This window comes from Neofelis nebulosa, chromosome 15 (assembly GCF_028018385.1).
Source record: "Neofelis nebulosa isolate mNeoNeb1 chromosome 15, mNeoNeb1.pri, whole genome shotgun sequence".
NCBI classification, from domain to species: domain Eukaryota; kingdom Metazoa; phylum Chordata; class Mammalia; order Carnivora; family Felidae; genus Neofelis; species Neofelis nebulosa.
The window spans coordinates 66,119,382-66,133,718 of record NC_080796.1 but is presented as its reverse complement, the minus strand read 5'-3'; positions in this window follow the sequence as shown (position 1 = coordinate 66,133,718).

The window sequence follows — 14,337 nt, the reverse complement described above, 5'->3', positions numbered from 1 at the left end:
GTAGCAGAACCCAACAATCTCACTCTGGAGCCTTTGCTCGTTAAGAGCTCTCCTGCCTCTCATTGTCTCTTAGCACCATGGATGCAACCGTGAACAAGCAAAGTTCCTGCCCTCGTGGGGCTTATATTCCGGTGGATAGAGAGAAGATGTTAAACAACAAATGTGTAAATATGCTGATGTCAGACGGCTGTCAGTGCCATGGATCAAAATAAAGCAGGGTGAGAGTCACAGAAAACACTGCAATAGGGAGGGTACATTACTTCATTTATCTTTTTTTTTTTTAAGTTTTTTTTAGAGAGATGCCATGTAAGTAGGGGAGGGGCAGAGGGAGAGGGAGAGAGAACCTCAAGCAGGCTCCACGCTGTCAGCACAGAGCCTGATGCCGGGCTCGATCTCACGAGTGTGAAGTCATGACCTGAGCTGAAATCAGGAGCTGGGCACTTAACCGACCTAGCCACCCAGGTGCCCTGATCTTATTTTTAATCTCATACTATCCCCATTTTCCAGATGAGGAAACCGAGGCTCAGCTAAGTTAAAACCATACCTGAGGATACAGAGTTAATAAATGGTGGAGCTGGGATTCACACTGACCATAGCCTGGTTCCCCGAGTCTGTGCATAGTTACTTTACATGCCTGTCTTCCTCTGCTTCTTCAAGCTCGCGGGTTACCAGGCCCTTGTTCCAAGCTTCAATTTCCTCTGCAGACTCAGCCCAGCTGCAATCTGCCCTGTGTCCACCCTCCTTTGTTTCTCTGTCCCCCAAAGCCACGTGAAAGGGTAAACAAGTTCCAGCTCACAGTGATGCTGCAAGCTGGCAGGCCTGGGGACCCCTGAGAAGCCAGCATGAGCGAATGTACTATCTGTAGCATGGAACCCGCCACACTGCCTTTCTCCACGTCGGTCACCAAGGGGGCTTTGTCTGTGAAAACAGACTTATTGTGGCTAATATAGGTCGCAGGTGGGAAAGGCCAGGGACTGACAAAGAGTTTAACTGGATTCCATTAGCACTCAAAACAAGCTCAGAGGATAGGCATGGCAGGGGCTTCTGAGATCCGCTCTTTGAAGCACCCGCATTGTCCCACTGGAAATACTGTATTTAATGTCAACTTGGTTTGACCTTTAGTTTTGGTGGCATTTACTAATTCTATGAAAGCAGCCATTTCTCACTTCCCCTGAAGCTTAACAGAAAAAAATCAGACCATTAGTTAAACCCAGCCCAGCCTATGCTGAGGGAAAGTCTCTAAAATGTTTCCCCCACAACCTGAAAAAAAGAAACAGGGTAACCTCCATTATTTTGGTTCATTTAAATTTCTGACACCAGGGGAATCAAAAGAAAGTGGTGTTTTAATGATAGTTCAAAGCATCAGTTTGACATCTGTGGGAAGCCGGGAGAAGCCAGATCTCTCAAAATGGGCCTGATTCTTGGGTGGAAGAAAGCTCTCGTGTCACAAATATTTCAGGGTCCCTGATCACTCGGTGATGAAGAGCTACGTGGTGTATTAGCTTTTCATTGCCGTCATAACAAATTATCACAGCCTTCGCAGCTTAAAATAACACCCATTTGTTATCTCACAGTTTGGGCAGAAGTCCAAGTGGGTACAGTCCACTCATGGGCTCACAGTGCCAAAACCAAGGTGTTGGCCAGGTGGGGCTCTGATCCGGAGGCTCTGGGGGAGAATCTGCTTCTAGGCTCATTCAGAATTAAGTTCCTTGTAGCAGTAGGACTGAAGTCCCAGTGTCCTTGCTGGCTCTTAGATGGAAGTTGTTTTCACTTCTGGAGACACCTGCATTGCCTGGCCCATGACATATGCACGCCTATGTTCACTGCACCATTATTCACAATAGGTAAGGCGTGGAAAAAAACAGAGTGTCCATCCACGCATGAGCGGATAAAATGGGACTCTACGCATGTCATTATGCATGCATACATATGTTATAAGGCAGACGGAGAAAGGCAAATACTGCTGTGTTCTCACTTACATGGGAATTTTTAAAAGTTGAGCCCATAGAAATAGAGGCTAAAGGAGTGGTTACCAGGGGCTGGAGATGGGGGAAATGTTGGTTGAAGGGTCCAAACTTCCAGTGGGAAGATGGATGAGTGGGATCCAGGAACCTAACGCACAGAATAGTGATTATGATTATAGTCAACCGTGCTGTATTATACTCTTGAAAGTTGCTAGGAGAATAGGTCCTAAATCTCTCTCCCACAAAGAAGAGATGGTAATTATGTGACATGAGGGAGGTGTTAACGAACTCTATAGCGGTAATCATTTTACAACACGTAAGTGAATCAAGTCAATATTTTGTACATCTTAAATGTACACAATGCTATATGTCAGATATATCTCAGTAAACCTGGGGGTGGAAAAAACCCAAAGTTGCCCAGAAGTATGGATGCTAAGACTTGAACTATTAATTCATGTGTGCTCTAGGCATTTCCAGGAAAGATTAACTTGTTAGCAACTGTATTTTTTTTCCTTTCTAGCACTGATTTAGGTCATATCCTCTGATAATATCTCGCGTCCTTCTGAAAAAAGCTAGGGGGAGGGAAAGCCAGCAATGGCAAGTGGAGAGTCTTTCTCCCATTTGGAATTTCTTTGCCCTTTCAGCCACATCTCTCCTGCTTCCAGCTAGAGAAAGTTCCCTGTTTTTAAGTGCTCATGTGATTAGACTGGGTCCACCTGGGCAATCCAGGCTAACCTCCCTATCTTTTTTTTAAACACTTATATTTATTTATTTATTTATTTATTTATTTATTATTTAGATTCAAGCTAGTTAACAAACACTGTAGCATTGGTTTCAGGAGTAGAATTTAATGATTCAGCACTTACATATGACACCTAGTGCTCATCCAACAAGTGCCCTCCTTAATCCCCTCCCCCATTTAGCCCAACCGCCTACCCACTTCTCTTCCAGTAACCCTTAGTTTGTTCTCTATATTTAAGAGTCTCTTATGGTTTGCCTTCCTCTCTGTTTCTGTCTTATTGTACTTTCCCTTCCTTTCCCCTATGTTCATCTGTTGTGTTTCTTAAATCCCTCTTAAATCTTAAATTTCCCATATGAGTGAAATTGTATGATATTTGTCTTTCTCTGAGTGACTTAATTCCCTTAGCATAATACATTCTAGTTCCATCCACGTTGTTGCAAATGGCAAGATTTCATTCTTTTTGATCACCGAGTAGTATTCCATTGTATATATATGTGGCATATATCTATCTACCTACCTATCTATCTATCTCACAGGTTCTTTTTCCATTCATCAGTCAATGGACATTTAGGCTCTTTCCATAATTTAGCTATTGTTGATAGTGTTGCTATAAACATTGGGGTGCATGTGCCCCTTTGAATCAGCATTTTTGTATCCTTTGGATAAATACCTACTAGTACAATTGCTGGGTCATAGGGAAGCTCTATTTTTCACTTTTTGAGAAACTTCCATATTGTTCTCCAGAGTGGCTGCACCAGTTTGCATTCCCACCAAAAGTGTAAAAGTGTTCCTCTTTCTCCACATCCTCACCAACATCTATTGTTTTGCTGAGTTGTTCATTTTAGCCATTCCAACAGGTGTGAGGTGGTATCTCATTGTGGTTTTGACTTGTTATTTTCCTGATGATAAGTGATGTTGAGCACGTTTCATGTGTCTATTAGCCATCTGGATGTCTTCTTTGGAAAAGTATCTATTCATGTCCTCTGCCCATTTATATACATCGATAATGAAGCAGCAGAAAGAGAAATCAAGGAATTGATCACATTTACAATTGCACCAAAAACCATGAGATACCTATGAATAAACCTTACCAAAGAGGTAAAAGATCTGTATGCTGAAAATTGTAGAACACTTATGAAAGAAATTGAAGAAGACCCAAAGAAATGGAAAAACCTTCCATACTCATGGATAGGAAGAACAAATATTGTTAAAATGTCGATACTACCCAAAGCAATCTACACTTTCAGTGCAATTCCTATCAAGATGATACCAGCATTCTCCACAGAACTAGAACAAACAATCCTAAAACTTGTATGGAATCAGAAAAGATTCCCAATAGCCAAAGTAATGCCAAAAAAGAAAACCAAGGCTGGAGGCATCACAATTCCAGACTTCAAGATGTATTACAAAGCTGTAATCATCAAGACAGTAGGGTACTGGTACAAAAACAGACACATAGATCAATGGAACAGAATAGAGAACCCAGAAATGGGCTCACAACTATATGGTCAACTAATCTTCAACAAGGCGGGAAAGACTGTGTAATGGAAAAAAGACAGTCTCTTCAACAAAAATGGTGTGGGAAAACTGGACAGCAACATACAGAAGAATGAAACTGGACCACTTTCTTACACCACACACACAAACGCGCACACACACACACACACACACACACACTCAAAATGGATAAAAGACCTACATGTGAGATAGGAAACCATAAAATCCTAGAGGAGAACACAGGCAGCAACCTCTGTGACCTTGGCCACAGCAGCTTCTTACTAGACATGTCTCCAGAGGCAAGGGAAACAAAAGCAAAAATGAACTACTGGGACCTCATCAGATAAAAAGCTTCTGCACAGCGAAGGAAGCAATCATGAAAACTAAAAGGCAACTGACAGAATGGGAGAAGATACATGCAAATGAAATATCAGATAATGGGTTAGTATCCAAAATCTATAAAGAACTTCTCAAACTCAATACCCCCCCTCAAAAAAAACCCCCAAATAATCCAGTGAAGAAATGAGCAGATGACATAAATGGACACTTTTCCAAAGAAGACATCCAGATGGCTAACAGACGCATGAAAAGATCCTCCCCATCTTAAGATTTGTAACCTTAATGACATCTGCAAAGTCCCTTTTGCCATGTGTTATAACATATTCTCAGGTTCTGGGGATTAGGATGTGGACATTCTGTCTATCGTACTTGCCATCCCCTCTACCCCTGTGGGGCTCAGATACCTGGCTCACAGGATTCTGGAAGGAACACTGTGAAGGTGCTTTGGAAGCTGGAAGTACCAGGCAGCTGTGAGGACTGAGACCTATTTTTGAGGTGAGGATAAACAGATGGGTGGTTAGAAATCAAGACCACTAATTTGTGTGAAATAGGGCATTTCCAGTTGTGATTTTCTGCCTCTTAATATTAGGATCACTCCTGTAAGGACATCCATCCATTTTCATAAGTATTTATTGAGCGCTTACTATGTGCCTGGCACTATTCTAAGTACTGAGAAAACATTGGTACAGAACAGACAAAATCCCTGCTCTTATGAAGCTCACATTCCAAAATTGGGAAGCACAAAAGAAACTCAGTAACTAAGGTATACTGTATATTAGAAGGTAAAAAGAATCATAAAGGAAAAGAAAGTAGGGAAGGGGGTAGGGAGTGGCCTCGCAAGGGTGGGGGCAGGTTGCAGCTTTCAATCGGGGTGGTCACGTAGGGCTTCACTGGGAAGGTGATGTTTGAACAGAGACCTGAAGACAGGTAGGAACGTAGAACACAGCTGTCTGTGTGTGCATAGGCAGCTCTGATATTTTTCAACCCTGAGACAGAATGAGTTCTCCACGGGAGTAAATGTTGATACAGAATAGAAGACAGCAGAGACAGGAGTCCGGAGGCACGCCACAGTCCAGGTTGAGGAGAGGAGCAGGAAGCAGCCGGGAATGCGACGGCGAACAGCTGGTGAAGCCGGGGGGCGGGGGGGGGGGCACAGTCAGGAGAGGGTAATGTTCTAAGAAAGTGTTTTTAGGTGAAGGACTTGTTCATCCGTATCAAAGACTGCTCATGGGCGAAGAAGTTGAAAGTGGATAGCTGAACATTGGATTTAACGATTTGTATGCCGCTGGTTTCTATGCTGTGGGGACAACATCCTGACTGGAGAATCTCAACAGACAATGGGAAAAGAGGATTTGGAGGCAGCACTCAACACGGACCCCTTGGGAGTTCGGAAGAAGGAAGGAAATACCTAGGGGGTGGGCATATGTGGTCAAGAGATTTTTTTAAAGATCAGACAGCATGTTTGGATGAGGGCTGGTGAGAATAAGAAAGCAGAGAGGAAAACCTAGATGGCATGGGGGAGAGAACAGGCATTTCCTTGACTGGGTGGAAGGACGTGGAACCTGGTGAAGGCAGTGATCTTGGATAGCAGGGTGGACAACCTCCATGGTCACAGGAGAAAAGGCAGAACACGCTGGCACAGATACAGATAGATGGGTAAGTGGAAGCACGTGGGTGTGCTTTTTCTGGTGGCTTCTATTTTCTCAGGAAAATGGGAAGGAGAGTCATCAGGAAAAGGGGAGGGGAAGGGAAAGAGAGGAAAGGAATAACCTTCTCTTGGAATGGCCATCGGTAAATGGGAGCTGAGACCCAAGAGGCTACGGGAAGAAGTAGAGAACCAGCAGTGGCCCTGCCTCTATGAAGTCCTCTCCTTGTCAAACACTCGAAAGAGCCAAAATTGATTGGTGGGAAGAGAGAGAGAGCGATAATCCTTACAGGTATCCCTTCTTAAGCATCCAATTTGTGCCTGGCACTGTGTTAGTTGTTTTTTTAACCAGTTGCCTAAATCAGTACACAGAACACACATGGAATTAGGGACTATTGTCCTCATTACAGACGGTCCCTGACTTACGATGATTCAACCTATGATTTTTTTGACAAAGCAGTACCATTCAGTAGAAACCATACTTCAATTTTCCTCTTTTGCCCAGGCTAGTAGTATGTAATATGACCCTCTCCCATGACGCTGGGCAGCAGCAGGGAGCTGCACCCCTCCCCCCACCCCGTCAGCCATGCAATCATGGGTAAACAACCATCCTGCACCCACACGACCATTCGGTTTCACTTCCAATACAGTATTCAAGAACTTACATGAGATAGTCAACACTTTAGTATAGAACAGGCTTTGGGTTAGATGCTTTTTTCCAACTACAGGCTAATTTAAGAGTTACATTATATGTCTAAGGTACCCTTGGCTAAGCTATGGTGCTCAGTAGGTTAGATGTATTAAGTGCATGTTTGACATGATATTTTCAATTTACAATGGGTTTATTGGGATGTAACCCCATCATAAGTCAAGGAAGATCTGCATTACGCTCATTTTATCAAAGGGAAAACTGAGATTGAAAATGGTTCAATAACTTACTCAAATCTTCAAAGGAGCTGTACTGGCAACAAATTCTCTCAATTTTTGTTGTTTGAGAAAACCTTTATTTCCCTTTCACTCTTGAAGAATATTTTTTGCAGAATGCTGATTTCTAGGTTTGTGGGTTTTTTTCTCTCAATACTTTTTTTTTTTTTTTTAATTTTTTTTCAACGTTTTTTATTTATTTTTGGGACAGAGAGAGACAGAGCATGAACGGGGGAGGGGCAGAGAGAGAGGGAGACACAGAATCGGAAACAGGCTCCAGCCTCCGAGCCATCAGCCCAGAGCCTGACGCGGGGCTCGAACTCACAGACCGCGAGATCGTGACCTGGCTGAAGTCGGATGCTTAACCGACTGCGCCACCCAGGCGCCCCTCTCTCAATACTTTAAATATTTCACTCCACTCTCTTTTTGCTCAGATGGTTTCTGAAAAATTGTAATTCTTTTTTTAACGTTTATTTATTTTTTTAATGTTTATCTTTATTTTTGAGACAGAGCATGAATGGGGGAGAGGCAGAGAGAGAGGGAGACACAGAATCTGAAGCAGGCTCCAGGCTCTGATCTGTCAGCACAGAGCCCGACATGGAGGCTCGAACTCATCAACTGCAAGATCATGACCTGAGCTGAAGTCGGACACTCAACTGACTGAGCCACCCAGGCGCCCTGAACGTTTATTTATTATTGAGACACAGAGAGACATAGAGCATGAGCAGGGGAGGGGTAGAGAGAGGAGAGACACAGAATCTGAAGCAGGCCCCAGGCTCTGAGCTGTCAGCACAGAGCCTGACGTGGGCCTTGAGCCCACTAATGGTGAGATCATGACCTGAGCCGAAGTCGGTCACCTAACCGACTGAACCACCCATGCACCCCTGAAAAGTTGTTAATTCTTATCTGTGCTCCACTATAGAGAAGGTGAGTCCCCCTCACCCCCACCAGTGGCTTATTTGAACATTTGTTGCTTATCTTTGATTTTCTGCAGCCTGATTATGGTATGTCCAGGTGTAGGTGGTTTTCTGGTGGGTTTTTGGGTTTTTTTGGTTTGATTTGGTTTTGGTTTTGGTTGGTTGTTGTATTTTTGTTTTTGTTTTGAGCATTTACTCTGCTTAGTATCTTCTGAGCTTCCTGGACCTTGGTTCAGTCTCTGGTGTAAATTTGGGTGAAAACTCTGTCAGTTTAGCTTCAAATATTGCTTCTGATCCTTCCTCTCTGTCACCTTCTTCTCATGTCCCATTACACACATGTTGTATCTTTTGTAGTTGTCTCGTAGTTCTTCAATCTTCTGTTTTGTTCCTTTCTTTTCTTTTTCAGTCTTTTCTCTTTTGCTTTTCACTTTTGGAAGTTTCTACTGATGCGTCCTCAGACTCAGAGTCTTCCTCAGTTCTGTCGCTACTAATGAGCCCATCAAAGGCATTCTTCGTTTCTGTGACAGTGTTTTCGGTCTCTGGCATTTCTTGTTTATTCTTTATTAGAACTTCCATCTCTTTGCTTACATCACTCATCTGTTCTTGATGAGTAGGTATACTTTTTCCATCAGATCCCTTGACATATTAATCAGATTGTTTTGTATTTCTGGTCTGATAACTCCAATATTCCTGCCATATCTGACTCCAGTTCCAACTCTTGTTCAGTCTCTTCCCATTGTGATTTTTGCCTTTTAGAATGCCTTGTAATTTTTTCTTGATAGATGGACGTGATGTACTGGGTCAAAGAAACTGTAATAAATAGGTCTTTAGTAATGGGGGGAAGCATTCTACAGTCCATGATTGGGTCTCAGTCTCTCATGAGTCTGTGCCTCTGAACTGTGAACTGAACAGGTGCTTCTGTTTCTCCCTTCCATATACAGGACAGGATTTCTAGAGGGGACTGGAGTTGTGTGCTTCCCTTCTTCCTCCTGGAAAGATAAAGCTGGAGGTTGGTGTTTCCCTTTCAGCAGGTCAATTGAGCTCCGGTTAAACCCCAGTGGGCTGGGCTCCAATAAAACGGTTTCCCCTGAGAGCAATCCTTGTTAAAGAGAATAAAATCCTCTTGCCTATTTCAAAATGGCTGCCTCGCCTCTCCTGCCAGAGGCATGGGGAGTGTTTTCTCTGATCCTCACTGTGAAAATCTGATAGAGTTCTTGGAGGAAAAGCTCACTCCAGTGTGGGGCTCCTTCACGAATGGACCTCTGTGGGGTTTTTAATTCTGAGACTTGTCCACACTGTCTCCGGAAGTTTGTCAATCACAGTTTAGATTTCCTGCCCTGCTACAAGTTTCCACACAGGTTTCTGCTCGTGGGTTTCTGTGCCAGTAAGTTGGGATTTCCTGTATCCGCCTGTCTGTCCCTCCAATTATAGGGCAGTGGTTTGCCTTCTGACATCACTTCTCTGACAAATATAAAACGAGTTGTTGATTTTTTTTTTTTTTAGTTTGTTGAGCTTTTTATTCATTGTTAGCATGGAGTGGCTATGTCCAAGTCCTTCCACACCAGACCAGAAACCCAAAGTCCCCATTATCTTTTCATGCACTCCTCATCACAACTCTAGATACAAAGTGGATGGTGTTAGCTCAGTTTCAACGATAAGGAAACAGGCTGAGAAGGTTAAGGGACTTCCCTAAGGCCACATTGCTTGAAATGGCAGAACTGGGGTCAAATTCAGATCTCGCTTCTCTGGCGTGGCCATTCTCCTTCCACAGTGCTGGCTGTCTATGCTCATACAGAGCGTCACAGGCTTATGCTTCACTTGACCGATTTGTGCTGGTAGTTACCTTGGAGCTCTTTAAATTAGAACTTGCGTGTTTTGACCTGGTTTTGTAAATTGGTAGGTCTTCTGGGGAAATCCAGCCCTTGATCATTCAGTGGTCTATTACCTAATTCCTTTTTAACCTATGACTTTGGCTTCTCCTCAGGGGGAAAAAAAGAACATATAGTGAAATATGTTCATTTTATTACTTGCTATTAGCTCCAGTAAGATGATTTAGGACGGCATAATTTGAAAAGGAAAGCCAAAATGTAGCTGTAAGAGTGCATGTGATTCCCAACAATTCCTGCGGAAAGGAGAAATGGACTTGACAGCCATAAGGCCAGGGTTTGAGTTGAGTCCTGGCTTTGCTCCTTGGTCGGCAAGCAAGTCGGAATCTCAGTTTCCTCATCTACTAAATAACTACTCTCTTACATTTGCATCACGACTCAATTAAAAAGCATCTGCCAACAGTTGTTGAACAAGTTTGTGCCCAGCATTATGCTAGCTAAAAGGAGGAATGCAAGAGAAATATATCCAAGCCTGTGTGCCCGGTATTTGTGGAGACTGGAGAACTGTGTGCTCCTGGAAATAGGCTACAAACTGTCAGACCTTGTATCAGTCTCTTCTGTCCTGCAAAATCAGCTGAGGCATCTCACACCCTCTGCTTTGGCTCCTAAATTCTGAGGCTTTTGCTCAATTTCTTAATGTCTTTGGCTACTGCCCAGCTGACTGCATCTTTCTGTTGGTTCAGGAGTCTATCTAATCTATTTGATTGCAAAATTTTAGTTTTATTTAGCACAGCATCTTTCTGCAAAGCTCACAACTTTTCCACCTGTAGGTGCATCCTGACCAAAGGCTCACGGGCCTCTTCCTTTGTTAATTCAACAACTTACCTCATACGGACTTGTTTCACCTTTCAAGAAAAGCAAGGACAAAAGAATGTCTTCCCAATATCTCAGTATTCGCCCATAAAAAGTAAGTAATGCTTGGGGAGCCTGGGTGGCTCAGTCGGTTATGTGTCCGACTGGCTCAGGTCATGATCTCGTGGTTTGCGAGTTCCAGCCCTGTGTTGGGCTCTGTGCTGACAGCTCAAAGCCTGGAGCCTGCTTTAGATTCTGTGTCTCCTCTCTCTATCCCTTCCCTGCTTGCACTCTGTTTCTGTCTCTCAAAAATAAATAAACATTAAAAAAAAAAGCAATGCTCATAATTGAGCATATTTAACAACGTAAGACCTCCCACCTCACACCCAAGGGTGGACATTGAAAAGTCTGCCTAAACTGTGCCTGGCAGAGTTGTCTGCATTTGTCATTCTGAAGCCTGCTCTGGTCAGATTCGGCTCGGGAACAGAACATTGGAGTCTGCAGTGATGCCTCAAGAATGTGGCAGATGAGGTCAGCATCCAAGAGACAAACCAGGAAGACTCAGCAAACAGTGGATACGCTTGGCCACGCCAGAGAGGGTCAACCTGAGAAGTGCTTTGTCAACGTGCTGATGATGGAGACTCAGGAAATATTCAAATGCAACCGTGGTATGTCCTTAGGCTTGGATTTCACTGCAGGAAAGAGTTGTGTAACCACCCTTTGGTAGGAGCGGTTTGGAAAAATGACCAGGCCGCACCGGACCTGGGAAGAAGGAATTGGGCTGACAAATCTCACCAAAACCACATCTGAGGATGTGTGTCCTCAGAAAGGTTCTATGTTGGTGAAGATTTTGCAGAGCCTGAAAGGGACCATCCCTTAAGACCAGTCATTCGCGGCTGGGGGTTCTTTTGTCCCCAGTGGAACATTTGGCAATCACCTCTGTTCTCTAGTTTGTCCGAAGAGTACGTTTTGGCCTGGGAAAGAGTAGAGCATCTTCTTGGCCACATTTTCTCTTATACCTCCCTTAGTTCCTGGCGCCCCTGCTGGAGTGTGCAATGGTTGAAGTGTCATGGGTCAGAAAGAAAGCACAAAACCTTGTAGAAAGGCATGAGCAGAGGGTGATGGGGGCACAAACACGGCGAAGAGATGCCTAGTGGAAATTTTCTTTCTACGCCTTCTTTCCACCCCTTTGTTTCCTCCAGCAATTACTGAGGGCCTACTATGTCCAAACCCAGTGTAGGGCACCAAGAGAATGAAGATGACTCAATGCCTATGCTTGAGAAACTCACAGGCTAGCGGGGGAAGACAGCCGCGGGCTCTCGTTAGTCCTCCACCAGAAACAAATAAAGGCCTCCGAGGGGCAAACTGCTGAGGAAGTTTCTATTAGTTCCCTATGGTTGCTGTAACAAATTACCACACACTCAGTGGCTTAAAACAACACAAATTAATTCTCTTGTAGCTCTGGAGACCAGAAGTCTGAAATCAGTGTCATTGGGTTAAAGTCAAGATGGTTGTGGAGTTAGTTCCTTCTGGCGGCTCCAGAGGAGATGGGCTTCCTGGCGTCTTCCTGCCTTTGGGGGCCACGTGCATTCCCTGGCTCGGGACCTCTTCCATGCATTACTCCAACCTCTTCTGTCGTCATATCTCCTGCCTCTTCTTCTGTAGTCTTCTGTAGTTCCCCTCTGCCTCCCTCTTGTGAGCAGTCTTATGATCACATTTAGGGCCCACCTAATCTAAGATAAACTCCCCACCTCAAGATCCTTAACTCAATCACATCCACAAAGTTCCTTTTTGCTGTATACGGTAACATGGTTTCAGGTTCCAGGAATCAGGAGCTGGATATCATTAGGGGTCATTATTCAGCCTATTACAGAATTATAGAATGAGGACAAGGGCACTTGGGCTGGGCCCTGAGAGATGAGTAGGAGTTCTGGCAATTTTCTAAGTGGAGGGGATATGATGTGGAACGGCTCACTGACTCAGAAACTACTAAGATATTTAAGTAACTGGACTATGGACTACTCAATGGAGAAAGACAGAAGCTGAAGCTAGAGAGGGGAGCAAGGCCAAATCACAAAGAGCCTTGAATGCCAGACCAAGAAGTTTAGATGTGACTTTTAAAAAATTGTTTTTAAGTTTATTTATTCTGAGAGAGAAAGAGAGGGAGAGATCTAGCATGAATGGGTTAGGGACAGAGCAAGGGAGAGAGAATTTCAAGCAGGCCTGCACTGTCAATGTAGAGCCCAGCGGGGGTCTTGAACTCACTAACTATGAGATCATGACCTGAGCCAAAATCAAGAGTCAGATACTTAACTGACTGAGCCACCCAGGCAACCCTGAACGTGACTTTTTTTTTTAATGTTTATTTATTGTTGAGAGAGACAGACAGACAGACAGGCAGAGTACCAGCGGGGGAAGGGCAGAGAGAGGGAGACACAGAATCCAAAGCAGGCTCCAGGCTCTGAGCTGTCAGCACAGACCCCGACATGGAGCTTACACTCACGGACCGCGAGATGGTGACCTGAGCCGAAGTCGGCCACTTAAACAACCGAGCCACCCAGGCGCTCCTCTAGATGTGACACTTTTAACAACAGAGCTATGCCACAAGGAATGGAGTGGGCTGTTGACATAATCAAGTGGAGAGATGATGAGGTCTGAAACAAGGCAGAGATACTGGCATCCATCAACTACCAAATAACAGAGCTGGTCCTACTGGGGCTTCTACGGGCCCTGGTGACAGGAAAGTCAGAGAATCTGTGATGTTAAGGTGTCAAGGTGACCCTGAGATTTAACCCCTTCCCAATCCCATCCTCATGAAGCCTGCCACCTAGCTGATGTTCACTAAATACTTGTGAGTTACATGAATGAAATAATCCTCTAAGGGGGAACCAGAGGGATGATCTTCCTTGCTTTGGGTCCTGGGGTTGGAGTTCTCTTCTCAGGTCCACTCAGGGATAAATCAACCTTCATTAAGAGAGAGGACAGTCCTCTAACCTGGCTCTTCTTAAGGGAACTCTCAGGACATCAGAGGTATTGATGAACAGTGAAGAGTGCCTTGACATTCAAAAAGGAGACACAGAGCAGAGGAAAGCTTCATTCAAGAGCCTGCGGAGCCCATCTCTGCCTCCTTTGGTCTGGATTTAGACTCCCAGTGTGGGTCTAGCACGTGTGCTCCATCAGTCAGTACGCTCAACTGCTCGTCCCCTGTAGGGAGCCTTGAACAACTCTTGCAGCCCTCTGTGCCATATTGGAATTAAAAAGAAAACAATCCACATTAATGTCCCCAACCAACAGAAGAGCAGTTGAATGAGCCTTTTGGGGAAGCGAAGTTGGCCCCGGGGCTAACTGTTACAGTCCACATTCCAAGAGCACAAAGTATTTTTTCAGTCTGACCATCCAGACTTTAATTCCTTCCATACCACGCATTATTATGTGATTCCTGTCGCCTCGGAAAGCTCAGATGATTAAAAGAGTTTATGTTTTCCACTTCCAAGAATCCCTCTTGCAATTTAAATGATTCATGTACCCAAGTTTTACAAAGAGGAAAACAACCTCATTGTTATTTGCTCTGTTAAAGCCCTCAAGTGTTCAGCTTATTATTTTGTTATCTGGTAAAAAGGGGAAGTTTATC